The sequence below is a fragment of the Ascaphus truei genome, chromosome 3 (genome assembly GCF_040206685.1).
Source record: "Ascaphus truei isolate aAscTru1 chromosome 3, aAscTru1.hap1, whole genome shotgun sequence".
Lineage (NCBI taxonomy): Eukaryota > Metazoa > Chordata > Amphibia > Anura > Ascaphidae > Ascaphus > Ascaphus truei.
Window position 1 is genome coordinate 159792926 of NC_134485.1, and position 24756 is coordinate 159817681.

General features: G+C 44.0%; 1 long non-coding RNA gene across 1 annotated transcript in view; it reads left to right on the forward strand.

Annotated features, from left to right (window-relative positions):
* The window catches only part of LOC142490986 (uncharacterized), a 29709-nt gene extending 5742 nt beyond the window's left edge, over positions 1-23967 (forward strand). Inside the window, exons 2-3 of the long non-coding RNA XR_012800200.1 lie at positions 22549-22619; positions 23769-23967. This is a non-coding gene — a long non-coding RNA (uncharacterized LOC142490986). The remainder of the gene's footprint in view (positions 1-22548; positions 22620-23768) is intronic.
* The last annotated feature ends 789 nt before the right edge of the window (positions 23968-24756 follow it).

Here is a 24756-nt window from a genome sequence, read left to right on the forward strand (position 1 = left end):
CATATGCTGAATCCCACGGTTGAATTGTCCCTCACGTTCAACCACAGTTGTCCAATGTATCCTTTACTTTATTATATATATCCCTTTGCTCTCCGTTTTGAGCTTTGAGCAGACTTTTTCTTGGTTCTTAGGGATGACTCTGGATTGGTCAGTGAAAGTAAAATGTCATCTGAGAATAGGGATAGCTTGTAAACTTTGTCACCTATAGGGACACCTTGTATCTCTGGGTTTGATCTTATTCTTGAGGCCAATACTTCTATGCAAATAGCAAACAGAAGGGGGGACAATGGACATCCCTGCGTGGTACCGTTGGAGATCTTAAAGGGTGTTGAGGTGTAGACCGAGGTGCGTACTGTGGCTGTTGGGCTGGAGTATAATGCTGTTATACCGTTAATGAAATTTTCATCTAGACCCACCTTTCTGAGCACTTGGAACATAAAAGGCCAAGCCACCCTATCAAATGCTTTTTCAACATCCAGTCCTGGTACCAGTGTGGGACGTTGGTTTGTGTTGCTGTTGTGAATAATGTTAATAATCCTGCGAATATTATCTGAGGCTTGCCTCTCTGGAGTGAACCCCACTTGGTCTGGGTGGATCAACAAATTTAGGACCTTATTTAGTCTAGTCGCTAGTATTTTTGCGAACAGTTTTATATGTGTGTTTAGCAATGAAATAGGTCTGTAGTTGGGGCATAGTGTTAGGTCTTTTCCTTCTTTTGGGATAACTATAATTGAGGCTTCTAGTTAATCCCTAGGTAGGGCTTCACCATTTAGGATTTTATTGAACCATCTGACCAAATAGGGTTTCAGTGTGTTCTCAAACTTTTTATAATAAAAATTAGAGAACCCATCCGGGCCCTTGGCATTTTTATGTGATTTTATGGCGGTAGACACCTCCTCGGCTGTTATTGGGGCTCCTAAATGGCTCGCCTCTGACTCATCTAATTTAGGTAGTCTAGTTGCATTTATATAGTTATCTAACTTTGTTGCTGGGTCTGCGCTACTTGGGCCACCTTTAGCCAAGTTATATAGGTTGTTATGGTATGTCACAAATTCAGCGTTAATTTCAGCAGGGTTGTATGTCGGCTTATCCTGGTTTGTCTTAATAATCTATATATTTGTCAAACGTTTGTATTTATGTCTCCCTGTCTGTACTGTGTTCCCTGTCCCTAGCGGCAATCACATTGGAGCTTTGGCCTGTCACTCCGCCTCAGGCTAATGAGATGGCTCCCTTGGCCCGCCCGCCCGCGCACACCTCTCATTGGCCTGAGGCGGAGTGACGGGCCAAAGGACACACACACACCTCCCGCCCAGGTAAGATACACCACTGCGCGTCCCGCCTCAGCATATGGCCCCAGTAACTCACCTATTTCAGGCGTGCAACCTCGCGCCCACACAGGCCCACACAGGAACACACAGGTCCCACACAGGTCCCACACAGGCCCCACACAGGCCCACACAGGAACACACAGGCCCCACACAGGCCCCACACAGGAACACACAGGCCCAGCACAGCCCCACATAGGCCCCACACAGGCCGCTTCCTGCCGCCGCCTGCATGCGCCTCCATCATTGGGGGACCAAGCAGTCGCCAGGGGGAGGGGGAGCGAGCCCCGAGTCATGGGGAATGGGGGAGCGAGCCCCGAGTCACGGGGAACGGGGGAGCGAGTCACGGGGGAGGGAGACCCGAGTCATGGGGAACAGGGGGGGGGGGGGAGAGCCCCGAGTCATGGGGAACGGGGGGGGGGGCGAGCCCCGAGTCACGGGGAATGGGGGGGGTGAAGAGCGAGTCACGGGGAACCAAGAAGGGGGAGCGGCCAGCCGCTGAGCCAGCAGGGGGATGGACGCCTCCACTCCCCTTTCCCCCCCTCCTCCCCTTCCCCCCCCTCCTCCCCTTTCCCCCCCTCCTCCCCTTTCCCCCCCTCCCACCCCCCTCCCCCCCTTCCACCCCCCTCCCCCCCTTCCACCCCCTTAGCCTCCCACCCTTCCACCCCTTCCAACCTTCCACCCCTTCCCCCTTCCCACCCTTCCACCTCTTCCCCCCTCCCACCTTTCCACCCCTTCCCCCCTCCCACCCTTCCACCCCTCCCACCCTTCCACCCCTTACCCCCTCCCACCCTTCCACTCCTTCCCCCCCTCCTCCACCCCTTCCCCCCTCCTCCCCTTCCCACCACCCTTCGCCTTCCTGCCCGCCTTCCCGCCTCCCCACCCCGCCTTTCCGCCTCTGCTTTCACGCCCACCCGCCTCTGCCATTCACCCGCCCTTACTCCGGCCGCCTCTGCCTTTCACCCACCACCTCACAGCCACTGCACGCCCTCAACAGACACCCGCCACACTCGACACATACCTGCCGCCACACACACCTGCTGCCTCCCGCCCCTACGCACCGACATCACTGACCCACTGCCTCACACCCTAGCAGGACCCCCACTCACAGACAGCACTCACAACCCATGTGCCACGTGCCGCCTCACACCCTAGCAGGACACACTGTACTGTGGTGTGTTTACAATAAACCATTTTTAAACAACATCGTATTACATTTTCTTCCATCTTTCTTTTCAATATTATTATCCAACCTTTACAACAAATAGTTACATATTGTTCCACGATTTATAAATAATACTACCTGTTACGCATTTACATCCCGGGCAACGCCGGGTATATCAGCGAGTATATATATATATATTAATGGTGGCTGTCTTGTTGCGAAGTTTGGCAGCTAAATATCTGTCCGCTTTGTTTCCTTTATAAAAATCTGCTTTGTCCAGCGCATTATGGAACACACAAGATGGCGCTCAATACCTAAACACAGTGAATAATATATAAACACTTAATGGAAAAACTGTGTATATAAATGTGCAGATAAACACAAAATACAAAGTAAAAATAAAGACACTCAAACCCTTGGACGGACTGTTTCAAGGTCCACACGAAACATAGGAAGGAAAAACCAGGGGAGCGTAGATACCTTTAAAAAGAAAAAAAGACAAACATAGTGCAACCTGTAGCAAAATATGTTATAAGGAGCTCCCAGCCGGGCACCACACACTAAGGCCAATGCCTAATGGGATATACCAGCAGGAACAATTAGGAGGAGATAATCTTTAGAAAAGAGAAGCACACGTGCAGTATCCAATAAAATACAGTTTATCCAAAATGATAAAAGTGGAGGCTTACAGAATCCCAATGGGAAAACAGCATTGACGGTGGTGATCTCAAGACCACATCACAGCGTCTCTGTGTCAGCAAACCGCCACGGTACACTACAGCCTGGAGCCGTCTCGTCACTTCCGGTCTTGGGGCCGTCACGTCACTTCCGGTTGCGCCGCCGGTAGGAAAACAGCTACGGATATCCAGGCACTCTCTCCTTCTTGATTATGAGGTCACGCTCAACGCGTTTCGCCGTTCTTGCAGACGGCTTCGTCAGGAGTACTCCTGACGAAGCCGTCTGCAAGAACGGCGAAACGCGTTGAGCGTGACCTCATAATCAAGAAGGAGAGAGTGCCTGGATATCCGTAGCTGTTTTCCTACCGGCGGCGCAACCGGAAGTGACGTGACGGCCCCAAGACCGGAAGTGACGAGACGGCTCCAGGCTGTAGTGTACCGTGGCGGTTTGCTGACACAGAGACGCTGTGATGTGGTCTTGAGATCACCACCGTCAATGCTGTTTTCCCATTGGGATTCTGTAAGCCTCCACTTTTATCATTTTGGATAAACTGTATTTTATTGGATACTGCACGTGTGCTTCTCTTTTCTAAAGATTATCTCCTCCTAATTGTTCCTGCTGGTATATCCCATTAGGCATTGGCCTTAGTGTGTGGTGCCCGGCTGGGAGCTCCTTATAACATATTTTGCTACAGGTTGCACTATGTTTGTCCAGCGCATTGCCTTCTCAGTATCCTCTATCAGTATATTCTTAAATTCTATTCTATCTTTATTTATTTATGCCCTGATTCTGTCTGGGTTTCTTTGAAAACTCTCCTCGTTCGCCCTGAGGCTATCATTTAGGCTTCTATCCTCTTGTTCTTCTCTCTTTTCCTATGTGAAGCGATGCCAATTATACTACCTCAAAAGTGGCTTTGTGCACGGCCCATAGGGTGCCATCTCCTACTTGTCCGTTGTCATTTAGTGTGAAATAGTCTTGCATAGCAGCTCTTATAGCATTTTTAGATTCGGGTATTCTAAGCAGAAGATCAGTCATCTGCCATCTTGTTCCTATTGGCCTCTGATGTAGGCCCTTTAATGTTAGCATCACTGGGGCATGGTCCGACCATGTAATATTATCTATCTCTGCCTTTACTATTTGACCAGCCAGCTCTCTTGATGTAAAAATATAATCTATGCGTGTGTATTGTTTGTGTGGGGCCAAGTAAAATGAGTGCACCCTGGTTGTGGGGTTCATCAGTCGCCATGCATCTACCAACCCGCTTGTTCTTATACTGTTTTTAAGGGTTGTTAAGTATTTAAATTTGAGTGGTGTACTCTACCAAGGGTTCTCGCTTTATCTTTGTTGCTATCTATAACAGAGTTCAGATCGCCTCCGATTATTAGGTGGCCTCTCCTGTGGTGGTTGATTGTATCGAATGCCTCCTGTATAAATGTTTACTGGTCCTCATTAGGAGCATATAAACATACTAAGGTTAATTCTGTGGTCACTATTATCTATCTATCTATCTCTCTATCTCTCTCTCTCTCTCTCTCTCTCTCTCTCTCTCTCTCTATCTCTCTCTATCTCTCTCTATCTCTCTATATCTATATCTTTGTTTAGCTTTGAAGTCTCTGAGCATAAACCTTCTTTTCATAGGAGAGTTTAGGCCCTTGACATTCTGGGTGATTATTTTTAAAGAGCTAGCCATACATTTTCATGTATTGTCCTAGAGAGGGCTTCTCTGCTTTTAGTCTGTTGGAGATATGGGCTGCCCGGCAGGTTTTTAATTTCAGGTAGTGTGTCTTCCCTTGTTCCCTGATTATGTAGTGCTGGGTGTGCGTGTGCTTAGTCCATATAGGATGGGGTTGGGAAACATTTGAGGAAAAACAAAAATAACCTTGGGGGACATTAACTTGGTGTAGGGTTGAGCCCTCTGTTAACTCGGGCCTTTGACTCTGCTCTGGGGGATTTTGGGGCATGCACAATCTAAAAAGAGGGGAATGTGTGTGGTGTGTGCATCGCAGTACCTGCTTTCCGATGAACTTTGGACGTTTACAGAAACCAGTGTGGTTCGGTTGCTTGTCAGTGGCTATATAAACTTCAGACCTTCTAGACTTCGGAGAAGTCTTACTGGTGCTAAAACATGCATAAGAGAACAATAGTTAAACATTAATCACATCAATAATACAGTAAGATAAACAACAGTGTTGGTAACCATGTAGAGCCTATGTGTTTAGAGCTCCGATTGTAACTTTATAGTCTCTTTTTTTCCCCTGAACTCTGGACCATGGCCTCTGACTTGTTTGCGATGGGGCTCTCCTTGGGGCTCCAAGCTCCTGCGGGACTTCCAGACCTAAGGCGGCGATAAATGTTGGGCCCTCCTCTCGGGTTCTGAGTGTAGCTTGTTTCCCATTATGTGATGCCTGCAGGCGGAATGGGAAGCCCCAGCGATATCTGATATTTCTGGCCCATAAAAAGCTCGTTAGGTCTCTAAGTTCGCGTCTTCTGGCCAGCGTTGTTGATGAAAGGTCCGAGAAAATCTGTAGTTCCGATTTTTCAAAAAGGATCTTGTCTTGGTTTCTGGTTTTAATGATGATTTCTTAGTTGAAAAATAGTGGAGCATGGTGGTTATGTTCCTTGGACCTCTGTTTTCAAATTCCTTTGGCCTGTAGATTCTGTGGGCTCTGTCTAGTACCAGCTCAGTATTGGCAGTTTCGGGGATAATACTTTGAAAAAGTCTGTGGAGATAGGGTTTAATCTCTTCTGTTGAGACCAACTCTGGTACATTTCGGACCCTGACATTGTTCCTCCTTGATCTGTTTTTAGCCTCCTCTTGAGCATCCTGGAGCCGTTACACCTGGTCTTTCAATTCGGCTATGTCTGAATCTACCTCCACCAGCCTTTCGGAGGTGGCCTCCATTGCCTCTTCAAGGCCTGTGGTGCGCTGCTCTACCGCTGCAATTTCAGGCCATAGTCCCTTCATTGCGCTCTGCAGTTCTTCATGAAATGCCTGTTTGATCCCCTTGACCCAGGCCTTGAGATAATTTCTGATGCTCGTCTCCTGGTTGGAGTCAGAGCCTGCTTCGGATTCTTGTCGTTCCTGAGGTTGTGCATTCTTTTCCTTGCTTGGAGATTTGGCTGTGTCGCTCTTTTGTTTGAAAAACAAGGACACGTTCGGTTCTGGTGTCCTTTTAGGTGGAGCCATATTTCAGGCACTCTTTGGAGCGAATGAAAGGAAAGACAGCCCAGCGTCGCTCTTATTGGATCATATATTTAACTGCATTAGTTTGTGGCTTCTTGAGGGTGTCCTAGTCATGAACCTTCAGTGTCGTCGATACCACATTTGCACCCCCTCACACACTCATCCCGTTGTTACATTAGATTGTTTGAGTGATTTCGATTTGCGTGGGGGTTTTGGGATGACGTGGACATTCAGTCCAACAGTGCTAGCTGTTGTTCAGTGTTTCATGGCAGCCATTTTGGGGTAGTTTTATTTTCTGTAGGCTTGGCACAGCCGAGTGGGCCCTCAGCTCTTAGTCCCCCAGTTCCAGCACCTGTGTCTGATTAGGGTCAGCAGAGTATATATAAGTATTTGCTGTCTTGAGGAGGGGCAGGAGGGAAGTGGGTGCACCTCTTATAGGTCTGTGTCTCGGTGCCAGCTTTCAAGATGATATTATTCAGGGGGGGAGGGGAGGTCGGGCCGCAGCCCTAGGCTTTAGCAGAATCTTATTGCAGGAGCGGGGGTGGCCGTCAGGGCAGCTGTGTTGGTGTCTTACTGGGGTAAAGGCTCCCAGACCACAAGTCCCCACCACTCGGGTATCCCTTGCCCCCCTTCCTCATTACCCCGCCTACGCAGGTTCCCTGTTCCGATATTTTGCTCCTTCTGGAGCTCCTCTGCATTGCCGGTAGCCTCCCCTGCCTCCGCGCCTCCATTCTCCCATTGTGCGGCAGGTCGCAGGTTATCTTGTTGAGCTTCCCGCTCTCCCATCGGCCATCTTGGGCCTACTGTGTGTGTCTCGCGGCCCCGTCGGGTATTCCCGAGAGCCCGCCCAATGCAGGGGAACCCCTCTGATCCACCCGCAGGAGCGGGGTCTTTCTCACCGAGCCGCGCGCCGAGGTCTGCTCCCGGTTGGGGTCCCCGATCGCCCGCTCAGCGGTGAATACAGTGCTTGGTCGATGGAGCTGATCTCGTCTCAGCCTATGTGGTTTTTTAAGCATGCTTTGCAGTCATTTTAGCGATAAGGCAGTGCTTGCAGGGGTCCAGGTTTAATGCTTGTGGGCTTCAGTCTGTCTTATTTGGCAATAAAGCAGGCTCCACTATGCATTGGAATGGTTTTCCCCCAGCTAATTCTATCTTTGCAGTGGTATATATTTATTTTTATGCTTTTTAATCTCGTCTTTCCTGAATCTCTGGGACAGAGCTCTCCTGCCACACGTCCTCTCTGCCTGGTGTCTTGGCCACGTCCCCTGTCTTGGCCACGCCCCCACCCAGAAAGTATTTTAAGGCAAGACAGGAAAGGTGAACTTTGCGCCAATCTAGTTATTTGAGCATTTCGCAGTGATGTGTGTTGTAGTTGCATCTGAGAACAAAACGGCATATTGAATTGTAGAGGGTGTCAAGTTTGCAACGGTGGGTTTGGGGTTCCAAGCCATATACTATGTCTCCATAGTCGATAATTGGCATTAGCATCTGCTGTGCGATATGCTTTCTGACCAGCAGACTTAGGGAGGAATTGTTCCTGCAAAGTACAACTAGTTTGGCATAGGTTTTGGATGTCAGGGTATCAATGTGCATCCCTAATGTTAAGTAGGCGTCAAAGCATATGCCCAGGTATTTAAAACTAGTAACAGGAGTTAGGGTCGTGTTAGCATTGGTTCTGATCTGGAGCTCAGTCACTGGAAGCTTTAAAAATTGAGTCTAGGTCCCAAATACCATTGTCAATGTTTAAAAACAGTTTCTTTTGGAAAATCCAGGTTTCGAGTCTCAAAAAGTCATACTGGAGTATGTATTCAAGGTCGGAAAGGCTATGACTGTGTGCATATAGGATTGTGTCATCTGCATACATGTGTATTGAAGCTTCCTTACAAGCTATGGGAAGATCATTGATGAACACTGAGAAGAGTAGGGGCCACAGAACAGAGCATTGTGGGACACCACAGGTGATATCAAGGGGGTTGGAGTTAGAGCCTGAAGTTGACACATGTTGGGATCTACCTGATAGGTAGGACTGAAACCAGTTTAAAGCATGCTTCCCTATTCCAGAGCTCTGGAGTTTGTTAAGCAGAATGGCATGATCAACAGTATCAAAAGCCTTTGCAAAATCTAGGAATACTGCACCAGTAAGTTGTCCCCGTTCCATTCCACACTGGATTTCATTGCAAACTTTTAGCAGGGTAGTTACAGTGGAGTGTTTGGGGCGGAAGCCAGATTGAAATTGGTTAGGGAAATTTGTTTTGGTATAGTAATCGCTTAATTGGGAGTGGACAATAAGTATAGATATAGGATAAAGTATCTGTTGTCTAAATTTAGCATTGGTTGAACTTGATGGACGGAAGTCTTTTTTCAACCTCATCTACTATGTAACTATGTAAATATGTAACTATGACACATTTTTCCATGACTTTGGATAGTATTGGGAGAAGAGAGATTGGCCTGTAGTTTGAGACAGTGTTTTTGTCCCCACTTTTGAAGATTGGGACAAGTCTGGCAGTTTTCCAGGTCTTGGGGATGTGGCCTGCAGACAGGATAGAGTTGACTATGGAAGCAATTAGTTTGGCAATGGCTGGGGCACCAAGTCTTAGGAACTTAGATTGTAGTAAGTCAGGTCCACATTGGCTGCTTAGTTTTAATTTTAGGAGCACTTGTGTAATCTCCTCTTCAGATACTGGGCCAAATTGAAAATTGTGGCCAGTGTTGGGAGGGTGTAGGGCTACAGTATATGGGTACTCCCAGGATGAGATTCATGTTTGTGGTTTGGGTTGCGTTTCGCTAATAAGTTAGTAGCACACCCCACATAGTAATTATTGAATGCATTTGCAATGTCAGTGGGGTTTGTCAGAGTAATATCCCCCTTAGTGATATTACTTGGTTGTTGATGGTTAGAAGGCTGGAATATATTGTTGATAACCTTCCAAAAGTTAGCTGGGTTTGATGCATTCTGGAGGAGATTGTCAGAGTAATATTGTGCTTTTGCATGCCTTGTGCACATGTTCCGCAGGCATCTGTAGTGATTGAGATCCTTGGTAGTGCCAATTACTTTGTAGCTTTTCCACAAGGCATTTTAAAAGAAATTGAATAGTTGCGCCGAAAGTCCTACTGTAAAGTTTGTAGCTTGAGTCCTTCGTACAAGACAGTCCTGCTGCCCGAGTCTCTCAGAGGTGATTCACCAATATCTGTATTGTTGTAGAAAGAGGAAAGGGGGGGGGGGGGGATCCTTAGGCGCGTTGTTCTGCTTGTAGCTCCAGGGCATATGTGAAGGTAAAAAAGATAGGGGACCACAATGAGGAAAATTTCAACATAGATAGGTGCCTTTAATCTTTGGGAGGATATGTATAAATGGGAAAGGAGACACACTCACATTAAATATCTGGTCTTTATTAGATGACTGATCCTCTGGTGTAGATGGGGGGGAGGGGGAGAGGGAGGGAAGGCTCCTCTGATGATACCTCAAACAGGGAAAAGGAAAAAGAAGGGGAAAATAATGTGATACCGTTTATTAATATAAAATAAATAGAGATTAAAAACTCACAAGCGGCCAAACAATATTGGCATAGAGAGGAGATATGTTCAGGCTTTACACAGCGTCCCTCTAGGAGATGGGTAGTCTTGTGTGGCCTGAATTCCAGCTGGTAGGGAGCCGTGAAGGAAGTGTGTAAGGAGAGAAGCAGACAGAGGAGGACCCAGCCCGTACACTGGATCGTGGGAACTTTCCCTGTCATCTGCTGAACACCACGCACCATCCAAAGACCCTACCAGCTGGAATCCAGGCCACACAAGACTACCCATCTCCTAGAGGGACGCTGTGTAAAGCCTGAACATATCTCCTCTCTATGCCAATATTGTTTGGCCGCTTGTGAGTTTTTAATCTCTATTTATTTTATATTAATAAACGGTATCACACTATTTTCCCCTTCTTTTTCCTTTTCCCTGTTTGAGGTATTATCAGAGGAGCCTTCCCCCCCTCTCCCCCTCCCTCCCCCCCATCTACACCAGAGGATCAGTCATCTAATCAAGACCAGATATTTAATGTGAGTGTCTCCTTTCCCATTTATACATATCCTCCCAAAGATTAAAGGCACCTTTCTATGTTGAAATTTTCCTCATTGTGGTCCCCTTTCTTTTTTACCTTCACATATGCCCTGGAGCTACAAGCAGAACGACGCGCCTGAGGATCCCCCCCCCCCTTTCCTCTTTCCACAAGGCATCCCTGAACTGGTAGAGGGCTATAAGGTCAGTTGTAACCCATGGAAGGTGGGCCGCCCATACCCTTATTCTGCGTAGTGGAGCATGGGTATCACAGAGTTTTAAGAACTCGGATTGGAAATAGTCGAGCGCAGAATCATGGTCGGGAATTCAATCGATTCTGTGTCAAGGGCAGTTGGTAAGGTCAGCCAGAAACTGTTGTGTGTTAAAGTTTCTAAATGTTCTAGTGAGGAGAACTTTGGGGCTTGATTGGGGCGGTTTAATTTTCATTACACAGTACACTATTGCATGGTCACTGAAAATGTCAGGAAGGATGCCAGAGGGTTGGATTCTGCTTGGATTTAAGGAGTGGATCCAGTCTAGCAAGGAATGGTTGACCGATTTCAGGTTTGACCGTATGTGTTGGGAAATGAGTTGCCATAGGTTGTGACTTGATTTGTATCTGGATTTTGTATTTTTTAGAGTCAAGCCAATTGAAGTTGAAATCCCCAAGAACGAGCAGCTCACTCTTCTCATTCAGAGAGGAAATGGAGCCAAGAAACTGGGTGATATCAGTCAGGGATTGTAAAGGGGCTTTAGGGGGGCGGTAGATGCCAGCAAGCAAGATGGGCTTGGAAAGGGGGAAGCAGATTCTGCCAACTAGGATTTCAAAAGACGATGGATGGGCTTGGGGGGCAATTTACCAGTGTAAATTGTAAGGTGTCTGCAATATAAAATAACACCCCTCTTCCTCTCTTTGTCCTATCTCTCCTAGAAATGGAGTATCCCTGAATGGCAATATTTGCTTCTGGAGTTTTAGGGGTTAGCCATGTTTCTGTGAGAATTATGGTTTTTTGTTTATGCATAAAGCTTCATGCTCTTAGTTCATCCAGTTTGGGCAGCAGGCTCCGGATATTTATATGGGCTACAGATAGCCCTTTTTGGAATTTGAAGGGGGTATTCTCAGGGGTATGGGACAGAGTTGAAATGGGAGGGCCTGGGTTAGGTTCAAGATCACCTGCTAAAGAGATTAATAGTATGAGTAGAAATTTGAGTAGTTGTTTTGAAGTTGTACATATGTGGTGTTTGCCATTAGAGTGAGCAGTGGTTGGTGTGCTGGTTTTTAGAATTCTCCACCAACATTCAGTAGATAGTGCAAGGCTTTTGAGTAGTCCAGGGTGTATGGTGATATTGGGTGTGGGCCAAGAGGGAGGAGTTTGTAGTGGATAGAAGGAGTAACATTTCCATGAGGCCATTAGAAAGAACAAAGTTGAGGTATATACCAGGTTCAGTATGCCAGATGTAGGTAATGTTGCATGAAGCTGTAGTGAGCCAAGTGTGTGCAGACTAAACAGCAGGGGTGTGCCTTTTCCTTGTCAAATGCTTTGCTGCATTGCAATGATATGGTATATTTTGGGTTTGCAGAAGGCTGAGTGGGTGTGGGAGGTAGTTGTGTGCAGTCAGTGTTGGGAGAGGCTGCAGTAATATACGGTGTAATGGGGGGGTTAAATTGTGCAGGCAAACAAGCATGAGATCATAGTGTGGTCAGAGTAGCTCACTGTTTGTTGCATGTTTAGAAGAGTTTGCAGTAGGTCCAGTCCCTAGTCACCTCTAGTCAAACTATAGTCTAACTATAAATTTTCACTTCAAATGATCACTTTAAATGCATCACTCTTAAGATGCCAATGCGTCCCTTAGACTGGTGTTACATGTATACATCAAAGCAGGCAAATGACCCTCCCCTCACCCTATTGTTAGGCCAAAAAAAAAAAAAGCTACACACAAATATATTAGCCCGATGTTTCGGTTCCCAGGGGGCTGAAACATTGGGCTTGTATGTTAGCTTGCTGGACTGAACACTATATTATTTTTCCCACTTTAGAGCATGCCTGTTATACTTACAGATTTACAGTTACCTCTCTATATTGCACCACATCTTCCTATATAGGCATGTTTGCTTACTTACTAGTGTGTAGATAGATATAAAATAAAGGGAAAAAAATGTTTATTATAAACCAAGGAAAAATTTAAACTAAGTGGTATTTAGAAAAATAACTAAATAAACAATAAAAATAAAATAACTAATTAGAGAAGAAACGAGAATGTTTGCAGAGATAGGACTTGTAGAAAAAGGGGGTACACTGACGTGGTCTGCAAGCTTACAAATGCTTTGGCCAAAGAATTGAACTAAGTGACCCTCACTTGAGAGAGAAAACCGATAAGTATTTAACTATATGATTTGTCATGTTGTCATTGGGGCTCTGTCTTTTGTTTATACATTGTCACAAACCCAGTAGAACTCCTTTTTTCCAAATATATATGGTGCAGCTGGTATGGGTTTTGAGCTTACAGGGGTTGGTTTGTGAACATTGATTTGTTCCAACAGTTGCTCTTTCACACATCAATTGTTTTGAACCAGCATTTTCCCATCTGAAATTTGTATTATTTTGCATTCAAATATATCATAGGTCCCTATTTCATTGAAATTATGACCCCCTCCCCCAAATCTATGTCTGACTAAGTACGAAGAAGCCATTTGGGACGTAAAATCCAATTTAAGTCTATAGGAGTTTTCGGCTAATACTGGCCTCACTGACAACATCAGACTTAAGAATGGACAAATTGGCCGATTCAATAGTTATCTCTGTTGCAAGGCTTACCAAATCCGTATAACATGAGCTGGAATATTCCGAAATGAAGATCCAAAAATACATGTAGACACTCTGACCAGCCGCATGGTTCCAAGCTGGGAATGACCAAAGTTGGAAGCGCAGTCTCCACAAATGCTACACAAAAAAGAGATATATTGCAAATTGAGTTTCAACTGAAAGGTGCAGTCCCAAGTAAGATTAAACTGAACATACAGCATCAACAGTTGAAGCAGAAGGTCCCGCCCCACAATATTCTTTTTAACGAGTTAAAGTATTAAGCTTGCCTTTGTGTTGCTATAGTTGTCAATTAGAAAAGCATAGCACGCCCGCTTTTGAAATAGGCATCCATACGGGCCCGGGGGAAACAGGATCTTTGATGATCAATCACGGGAGAACAGATCGATTGGCAGCTTACATAATTACATTGCCTTAAAAGGTATAGAAGTGCTGCATTAATTAAAACAAACTAAATATCAGAAAAATGGCAAGAGGGAACACCCCTTTACAAATATCCCACAATGCAGTGTTTCCTATCAGTAACTTCATATTTTGAGCTTGAAATTAGTTATTGGGTTGATACACCCTTGTCTTCTCCTCCTAATGTTTAGTAAAATGTGAGCAATAGTTGACAGAGAAAATTACTGAAAACAAACAGAAGTTTAGGCAATTATAGAACGTACAATTATCTTTGAGATTGAAACTCTTCAGGATGGCCTTCAACTTCTGCAGCTTCTGATGTGATCGGGCATGTACGCTATTGATCAGCAGTTTTTCTACTGATAAATGTTCAATCTTAAAAAAACAAAACAAAAAAACAGAATGAGCCAGATTAGAAAACACTTAACGGATAAACATTAGTGGGAGAAAAACAAGAAAATGGAATAGGAAAAAATAGTAAGACAGACCAATCCTCATCAGTGCTAATGGTGGGATTAACAGAGGTAATAGTCAATGATGTTAAAAAAAAGACATACATCCATCGAGTTCGACCTATGTTAAAATTGAGACTGATACTTTACCCTATATTTGTACTTACTGTACAATAGATTGATCCAGAGGAAGGCAAACAAAAACCCCAGTGAAATATCATCCAATGATATCTCATAAGGGGGAAAATACATTTCTTTCCGACTCCAAATATTGGAAATCGGATTACTCCCTGGATCAACATTCTTCCCATATTTACTTATTTGGTATATCCCTGTATACGTTTCCTTTCTAAAAAAGATGTCCAACCTTTTATTTGAACAAATCTATTGTATCTGCCATCACAGTCTCCATGGGTAATGAATTCCACATTTTATCTGCCCTTACTGTAAAGAACCCTTTCCTTTATTGCTGGTGAAATCCCCTTTCCTCCAACCTTATGGGATGTATGGAGGTACGTGTCTCTGGAAGCAGGGGGTTTCCAAATATTAAATGAATGGAGTTCAGCTCCGGAGACCCTCTGCTTTAATCCGATGTAAAAAAAAAAACGGGGGGGAGGGGGGTGAACGCCTGCTTGTATTGCTTTTTAAGGGGACTCAAAACTGATGCTCCCTTCTCTACTAGTAAATATACCTCTGCAAGCATGGGAACATTTACCCAGGCTGACAAATTGTACACTGACTGCCTGCCCAGACGACAGTTTGTGCAGATTGACTGGTCTCCCTGCCATTTAAAGATCATGATCTAAGTAATAAATGTTTCCCTCTCCTATCTCTGCCCCCTGGCCCTGCTCACTCTGCCTCAACATAAGTGTCAGTACCACATCAGGTAATCAATTAAGGGAACAGATGCACAGCATAAAACAGGAGACAGAAACTCACTTACCTTGATTCAGCCAGCTTTGGGCGACATGTTGCCATGGCAAAACGTCATCAAATGATACCACATGACACCGCGGCGTCATTTGACTGTGACTCAAAGGTAAGGGAGGATGTGAGCACTGAGGGAGAGGAGGCAGGTGTGCACAGCACCAAAAGTTTGCGTGCCCCCAGGTGTATGTAATACATTACAGAGTGATTTCCAGTATTCTGCAAAGACAGTCCATTTATACAGTAGAGGCAATGTTTATTCTAACATTTGCCGTAAACTAGCCGGGATTACATTCTGGGTATGTGCTGTGTATTTGCTGGGTATGGTCTGTGCTAGTTTGAGGCACGTTTAAGGCATTTCTGCATTGACTAACGACCCATAGGATTAACACAGCAGGGATCCCTGGCATTCCAATTCAGTTTGAATGGGACTGCCAGGGACCCCCGCTGTTAATCTGATAGGCCATTAATCAATGCAGAAATGCTGGGGCTAGTTTAAGGAAAGTTTAAGGCATGTATTCAGAATGTACCTGGGTGTTTCCTGGGTTTTTTGGGGAATTGCCACTGGTTTTTGTTCGAATAAGAGTTGCCTCTACTGTAGATTAGGACTTTCGGTTTGCTTAGTTGTTTCGTGAACACTTGTGAATTTTTCTTTGCAAGCTCTAAAGCCCTGCTGCAAAGTGCGGTAGAGATGCATAGAAAGTCGTGTTTACTTCAATGGAGCTTTCCATGCGATTTTGCTGGATCTATCACACTTTATAGTATACTAGCTGAAAATACCCAGTTGAGAATTCTAAGAAACCAAAAAATACTGAGATTTTTAAATGGATAAAATAATTTTTTCGTTTCGTAATGAAACAAAATTATATATTTTTATTCTAATGCTGTTGGGTAAAGTATATTTTTGGGTTTTCCATTAGGCGCAAAAACAGTAATTTTTCCAGTTCACACTCTGTAGAATCCAAAAAAAGTTGACCATGTGCAAAACATGGATTTTCTACATTCAGTCCAGCTACTTACAATCTTGCCCAATTTGGTTAAAATCAGTGCAGTTTTGAAAGGTTCAATCAGTTATCTTGATTCAAAATGTCCAATTATATCCAAACATAGACAAAAACCTGCTTCTTTATCTTAGGAACCAGCATGCAACAATTGGTTACGATATCTAAAGAGGTGTCCAAATGCATAGCGAACAGACAAACAACTTTCCAAAATAAATAGTAAAAAAGGGTCTCAGTGTACAATGGTCAGGACTGAAAGTGCTAAATTCCTCCGCCTATATGTTATTATGTGATAAGAGTACCCAGGTAACCAGGGGGTTGATGACATACAGTACTACACATTTAGATACTGATGATTTGCTTAATGGTTACAATTACTGCTGCTGCAGCTTTTATTCTTACTAATTCTTACTAATCACCGGCTTTTACCTGGCATGTTCCTGAAATGCCACGCTGTTCACCTGGAGCATGCCGGGCTCCTTTTGCCTTCCCAGCCAGGCGCATGCCCGGCTGACGCGCGGTTGATGTGTTAATTGATAATGGCTCAGGATTTACTAGGCTGCAATGCTTCGCGTGTCCGCCAGATGGCATAAATTCATGAATTGTAATGCAGTATATATATATATACCACACAGTATATCAACAACCCCTAACATACAGTACTGTACACATACAGTACTGTATATGCACATCAATGATACTGTAGGCCGGCGGGGGCAAGATGTGTTTGCAGCAGAGAGAGAACCGCTGCTCTCTCTGCGCAAACATCAGCACATTAAAAATTATTTAAAATACATTTTTATTCATAGTGTAGATGTGCAGGGGGTCTCCAGAGCTGAACCACGTTGGTTTCAGGTCCGGGGACCCCCTGCTCCCCGAGATACAGGCCCCTTTATGGGGTGCCGGTATCCCTCTGCATTTGAAGGTCCCGATCACGTGACCGTGACATGTAAACAAAGCAGAGGGATACCGGCACCCCTTAAAGGGGCCTGTATCTCGGGGACCAGGGGGTCCCTGGACCTAAAACCACAGCGGTTCAGCTCCGGAGACCATCTGCACATGTACAGTATAAATAAAACACATATATAAATAAACACTCGTTACTTACCTTAGCGGCTATGTGCTATGGTAACGAAGCAGCATTTCTGTATTTTTAATAATATTGTACAGTGAGCAGGGGGTTCCCTGAGCCAGAAATTAATTCTCAGGGGACCCCCTGCTCCTGCACAATATTATTAAAAATATAGAAATGCTGCTTCATTACCATAGCTGATAGCCGCTAAGGCAATGAAGGGGTTAACCCACTGTGCCCGCTTTATTGTGGGTAGCGGGGGTGGGTGAAGGGGGTATTTGGCCCTTGGTGTGAGTTTAGGACATGCGGGGGGGTTGCGGGTGCACTTAACCCCTTCACGGCCGTAGCAGTTAATACCGCTACGGTCTTGAAGAGGTTAACCCCTCCCGCTACCCCCCCCGCAAGCCCTAAACAACCATCGTTGGGGCTAATACCCCCTTCACCCACTCCCGCTACCAACAATAAAAAAAACTCACACACAGCAGCCGCCCAAAAAATAAATAAATAAATCTAAATAAACCAATGAATATAAATAAATATATTTAAAATAAATTTTTATTCATAGTGTAGATGTGCAGGGGGTCTCTGGAGCTGAACCACATTGGTTTCAGGTCCGGGGACCCCCTGCTCCCCGGGATACAGCCCCCTTTATGAGGTGCCGGTATCCCTCTGCATTTAAAGGTCCCGATCACGTGACCGCGGCCTGTAAACCAAGCAGAGGGATACTGGCACCCCCTAAAGGGGGCTGTATCTCGGGGAGCAGGGGGTCCCCAGACCTAAAACCAAAGCGGTTCAGCTCCGGAGACCCCCTGCACATCTACACTATGAATAAAAATGTATTTTAAATGTATTTATTTATATTCATTTATTTATTTATTTAGATTTATTTATTAATTGTGCTGCTGCTGTGTGTGATTTTTTTTTATTGTGGATAGTGGGGGTGGGTAAACGGGGTATTAGCCCCAACGGTGGTTGTTTAGGGCTTGCGGGGGGGTAGCGGATGCACTTAACCCCTTCACGACTGTAGCGGTATTAACTGCTACAGTCGTGAAGGAGTTAAGTGCACCCGCAACCCCCCCCCCCCGCAAGTCCTAAACTCACACCAAGGGCCAAATACCCCCTTCACCCGCCCCCGCTACCCACAATAAAACAAATTCATGCACAGCAGCCCCACAATTAATAAATAAATCTAAATAAATAAATAAATACATGAAGATAAATAAATATATATGTATATATATACAGTATATATATATATATATATATATATATATATATATATATATATATATATATATATATATATAATAACAATCCCTATATATATATATATATATATATATATATATATATATATATATATATATATAATAAAATCCCTATACATATATATACAGTATATACACACACATGATGAACCAATATACAAATAAATGTAGAAGGGTTATCAAAACCATACTGTCCTACAAATAACACTTCTCCATTCAGACACACTACATTACAATGAATTTCCTTTAATAATCCTAACTGATCTTACAATCTAAATCATCAAATGACAAAGAAAAACCTCACATTCCAATCATTACATTGCATTTACATTGTATTTATGATGCATAAAATCTATGCACCATATACATTCTGCAAATGAATGTGAACAATATCATTGCAAGCAAAATACAGATAACTCCAAACAAGTCAACTATTTTAACCAATCAAGTAAACAAAAATCAATATATAAGTACCAACCAGAAAACACAATTTCAAACCAAAGCTAACCCTTACAATACCAAGGATTACATCTATCTAATTGTAAAAAACCTTATACTGTACACACATTGAAGCATTGCAATAAACAACATACAGTGCAGTACATCCCCTGTATCTCCCTGCCTTGAGTGTAATCTGTTTATGTTTCTGTTTAATCTCTCTGCCTGTGTTGCTGTGAGTGCAGTTTATGTAAATGTGGGGAGGGGGAGTGGGTTATAACCCCACCTCCTTGACTGTGATCTGTATAAAGCCACCTCCCCCTAATGTTTCTGTTAAATCTCCCTGCCTGTATTGCTGGGAGTGCAGTGTATGTAAATGTGGGGAGGGGGGGGACCCGATGTGCATACTGTGAGGTCTAACCACCCTCACCCCCTACCCACATACCGTTACCCCCCCCATCCTGGCCATGGCCCCTCCGCTTCTGCAATACAGACACAAAAATTAAAACATCCAAAGTAATGTCCCCTAACCCCTTAATCACCATAGCAGTTATTAACTGCTACAGTCATTAAGGGGTTAACCCAGCCTCAACCACCACTCGGGATGACTACATATCTTCCCACACCACCCCCCCCCCGTGAGGCATAACCACCCTCACCCAGTACCCACAAGGGAGGCCTACCCACATACCGTTGGGGAAACCCCCCCCCCCCCACCCCCAGTACCTACAATAAAAACAACAGTAACCCACAATAAACATCATTCTATTTATTAAATACATTACCCACCCCCTGTGCCCCCCCCCATAAATACATGATTTATTATTTTACAAACAGGGTTCATAACGCAGCCCCACACAAGTCCCCGGTGGGCTGGCGGGGCACCTGGACAGACCTACAGGGTACCAGCAGCCCTTTTCAAACAGGTTCTGGAGGCCTGCTGGTGGATCCCGCCAGCACCATGGCCCCCAGGTGGTCTCCTTGGGTCACCGTGGGCCACAATTGGGTCCCCACAGAAGGTCCAAGGATGTCTGGGAGCTCTGGGTCAGACCCACATGTGTCTGCGGGGCCTCGGGTGGTTCCCACGGGGGTCTGGGGAACTCACGGGTGCTCACTATGGGTCCGCGGTGCCCCCACAGAAGTGGGACCACACATCATCATCCCCGCAGACTACGGGTCGGCGGTGCCCCCACAGAAGTGGGACCACACAGCTTCATCCCCGCATGTGTCACCCGTGGAACCACCAGCCTGGTACCCATGAGATACCCGACAGGTGGTCTCCAGAGGTCCCACGCAGAACCACGGAACAAACCCTGAATGTAAAAAAAATAAACCTAGCCTATACATTCAATACATACAAAACACCTACAGTACAATAATGTGCAAAATAACTATTATCCAGATATGGATAATAGATTAATTGTGCTACGTAAAGGTGAAAGAAAACGGCGCTAACTCTATTAGTGTACACTAATAATATACAGTGAATATTTTAACCAAATCAATTAATTGTTAAACAGTGATATTGTGTTCAAATAACATGATAATATTATTGAAAGGTTCAAACCCCCTGCTCAAACCCAGCTGGTGGGGACTGGTTTCGCTAGTCCCACAAATCGTCACTCTCCAGTTGTAATCCAGGGGGAGCATGAAGGGAAAAGAACATAAAACAAGAAAAACAATCTAAGTTCAGACAATAAAATTCAAGTGATATATATTCTGCGATCTTTCTTGGCTCATATGTGATGTCTACTTACAAGATGTAAGTCAAAATCAAGCGGTTTTGACACTCAATGGTCTCTGCTGTACAGATATTCCCACCAGGTGATAGGGTCTCCAGCTCTCAGCTCCGCAGCAAAGTGTATGTAAAAGAAATATAAACAATAGTGCAGACCAGTATAATGTAAAAAAACTCGACTTTATGGGGTTTAAAAAATGAACACTTACAATAAAAACAAGTATTTCAGGCATGTACCACAATCATTGTGATCAAAGAGAGAAGGATTTTTGGTTTAAACTTCAGGCTCACCCGCTTCCTCCGGTGTGACTTGGTGTGGACCACCACTCTCAGGGACTTTGTACCTACAGCGGTGGGCGCGTTGATCCAGGTATCTCTCCCCTCGTGTGTTCCCTCTTTTGTGGGTCGATCACCTTCCCATAACAGCTGCCCGCAGGCACTGTGGAGTTATCCACTGGGATACAGCCTCTCGGGTGGATGTTTCAGCTTCACTCGCACACCGATGCGTCACTTCCGCTCCCTCCCGATACGTCACTTCCGGTCGCGGTTCTGTGAGTATCTGTCAGTAAATTTATCCTCTCTTCTCTCTCCTCTCTGGGCGGCTACCACTCTACGCGTTTCGCCAAAAAGGGTGTGTGGCTTCCTCAGGAATGTACCGCCCCCTACTCTAAGGTGACTTTATATACCTTCCTTAATTGGAATTTGATCTGGAACACTTGTGCATAAAAAACTGGTCTGCACTAATTACCATCTGTGCCTTTGTATGCATGAAGGAGCGCTTTCAAATAGGAAAAAAATCCTCTGACTCATGACAGGATTAACCTGTTACTTTCTGGAACCGCAATATGAGGTGATAAAACGGATGATACTCATTGCTTTTTTTATGGGTAATCTGATCGTCAGGAGGGTGATTCTATGGAGTCTAAATTTTGTCCCAAAATTTTTTTTTGATTAACAAGAGTTGGGAACAGTATGATATAATAGGGATTAACTGTAGTAATATAGGGTTGAATCAGAATATTTTCATGCTTTATATGATTACATTGGCATATTTCTATCCAGCAGGGAAGGGGTTAAATTGTGTATTTTCATTGTTTTCATAATAGGGGAGATGTTACTTATTCTCACAAGTGGGCTTAGATTATTAATAAACAAATTTTACCTCATGTTCTTCAATGTATGGAAAATATATATATTAATATATGAGAGAGCTCCATCATGTATACAACTTAATATATTTGTAGGGATACTGCACCGACACACTTTATTCGAGCAAATACCCAGTATGTACCTGGCAGATACCTGGAATGCGCCACTCCTCACCTCTGACAAGCCCCGTTGCATTTGCCTTCCCAGCCTGGGTTCATGCCTGGCTGATGGGCGGCTGATCTGTTAAATGATAATGATTAGGATTTAATAGGCTGCAATGCTTCGCGTGTCTACCAGATGGCATAAATTCATGAATTGTAATGCAGTATATATATATATACAGTGCAGTATTGCAGCCAGCGGGAATAAAATGCTTCAATCCCTGCTTGGAAAATAACTCAATGCACTCGGGCAGAAAACAGTCACAAACCTCAATACACCCGGGTATACCCGAATTCGTGGGACTAGCCAAGCTCGAATAAAGTGTGTCGCCAGTGTACACATATATATTCAAGAGGGGCTGGTTTCATAATCTATGATCTTATTTTTACTCTGACCTTTGTTGGGCATGGAAGTACCTTATCTGATGGGAAATACAAAACATAATATTCTGCAGCATAGCACAACTGAATGTTTATATTCATTATAACTTTTATACAAATGCAATAAAGTCCTGAGTTCAGTGCAAAACCTGGGAGTAATACGCTAAGTAATATACATTGACATATTTCTATTTTTCAGCATAGCACAACCAGATATTTATACATATTCTTTACAATTTTATACAAATGCAATAAAATCCTTGGTTAAGTGCATAACCTGGGGATACTGAGCTTCAGTGACCTACAGTGACATAATACCACTTCTTATACCTAAAAAACAGATAACTCATGCGTGCTGTGGAGGAGAAAAGAGCAGAAGAGAGAACAGCAGATGGAGAAAACAGAGGAACTGGTTAGTTCGATCCAACAATACAAAATCTTATGTATCTACATGGTTTACAAGAAATGTGCTATCTCAATTTCCATATTAAGGCCCCTGGGGGAGAGAGTCCACAACCTATGAATCCAGAAGGTTTCCCTTCTCACGAGTTCCAGATTGTGATCTCCCCTCCGCCAGTGGCCCGCAACATGTTCAATGGGCATGTAAGTCAGACCAGTGGTGTCCCCCTGGTGCTTTTCCATGAAATGTTTGGAAAGACTGTGTGTTAAAAGAGATCTTTTAATACTGCTTAGATGTTCAATAATTCTAGTTCTTATTGGTCTCTCAGTCTTCCCCACATATTGCAATTTGCATGGACATTCCAGGAGGTACACCACATGGTCTGACCTGCAGGTTAGACTAGATTCTACATTGAACCTTTCACCTGTGTTGTTAGATGTAAATTCTGTTTTACTGCTGGATTTAAATTGACATGCCCTGCATGTCTTGCAGCCATGAAAACCATTATTTGATTGTAGCCAGTTCTGAGGCTTTGCTTTTTGTTTGAGGACACTTGGGGCTAGGGTGTTTTTTAGGTTACGAGCCTTCCTGAAAATGATGTTTGGATATTCTGGTAGCTCACTTCCCAAAACTGGGTCGTTCTTAAGTATGGCCCAGTGTTTATGTATAATCTTCCTAATTTCCTTTGCTTCCCCGTTGTAATTTGTGAGGAACGCAAAGTCTGATTTGTTCTTTTTTTGTCTTATCTTTGACTTTAGGTTTCAGGAGATTTTCCCTCTCTAGTTTGTCTATTTTTAGCAAGGCCTCATCTAGCTTTTCCTCTTTATATTTCTTCTCTATAAATCTTTCCTTCAATTTTGTCGATTGTTGCAGAAACATTTCTCTCTCACTGCAGTTCCTTTTAATTCTGGTGAACTGACTTGATGGAACTCTGTCCATCCACCTTGGAAGATGACAACTGGTTCGCAGAATATAATTATTCTTATCTGTTTCCTTGAAAAATGTTTTTGTCTTAATTTGGTCATTTTCTATGTATATTTCTAAGTCTAAATAATTGACTTTTCTGTCACTGTACTCACTTGTAAATTTTAGGTTAAGCTCTTCGTTTTCTATATCTCTCAAAAAATCTTTCAACTTACTTTCTCCGTCTCCCCAAATTAGATACACATCGTCGATGAAACGACGCCAGAGGACCAGGCCCTCCCCAAGCTCTCCATTCGGCCAGATGTTATCTTCCTCCCATGACGCCATGAAGAGGTTGGCGTAGCTCGGGGCGAACCTGGTCCCCATCGCCGTTCCTCGTTTCTGCAAGTAATGACTTCCCTCGTACCAGAAAAAGTTGTGCTGTAGAATAAACATAATTGCATCTATAATAAAATTAGCTTGTACATCTGCAAGGTCTGCATCCTTCAATAAAAATCTTTTTATGGCTCTGCATCCTTTTGTATGATCAATTGATGTGTATAGCGACACAACATCGCATGTCGCCATTATGAATTATTTTTCCCATCTCACCTTACTCAGAGTGTTCAATAAATCTGTGGTATCCTTTAAGTAGGCCTTTTGTTGTGTAACATATTTCTGGAGGAATATGTCTATGTAGAGTGACAAATTGGCTGTTAGTGAGTCAATCCCCGAGACTATAGGTCTGCCTGGGGGATTGACCTCACTCTTGTGAATTTTTGGCAGTTGGTAAAATACTGGTACTTTTGATTTGTCACTGTACAGAAACTTATATTCCCCCTCATCCAGCACTTCCATGTTCCTTCCCTTCTCCAACAGACACCTCAACTCCTCTGTGAATTCATTTATTGGATTCTTTTTCAATTTAGTGTATGTTTCTTCATCCCCCAGTAGTCTTAAAGATTCCTGGTTGTATTTATCCCTGTCCATTAGGACAGTTCCTCCCCCCTTATCAGCCTGTTTTATCACTAATTCCTCATTGTCTATGATTTCTTTCAAGGCTGTTTTTTCTTGTTTAGTGAGATTTTCTCTTAGTTTCTGTTTATGTGCCGCCAGGTTTTCAAAATCAGTGTTGATCATCTGGAAAAAAGTTTCCAGATGATTCCCCTTGGCGAAATGAGGATAGAAGGAGGACTTGGGTTTTAAACCCGTATGAATCATTCTAACCTCTTGTGCTACTACTGGA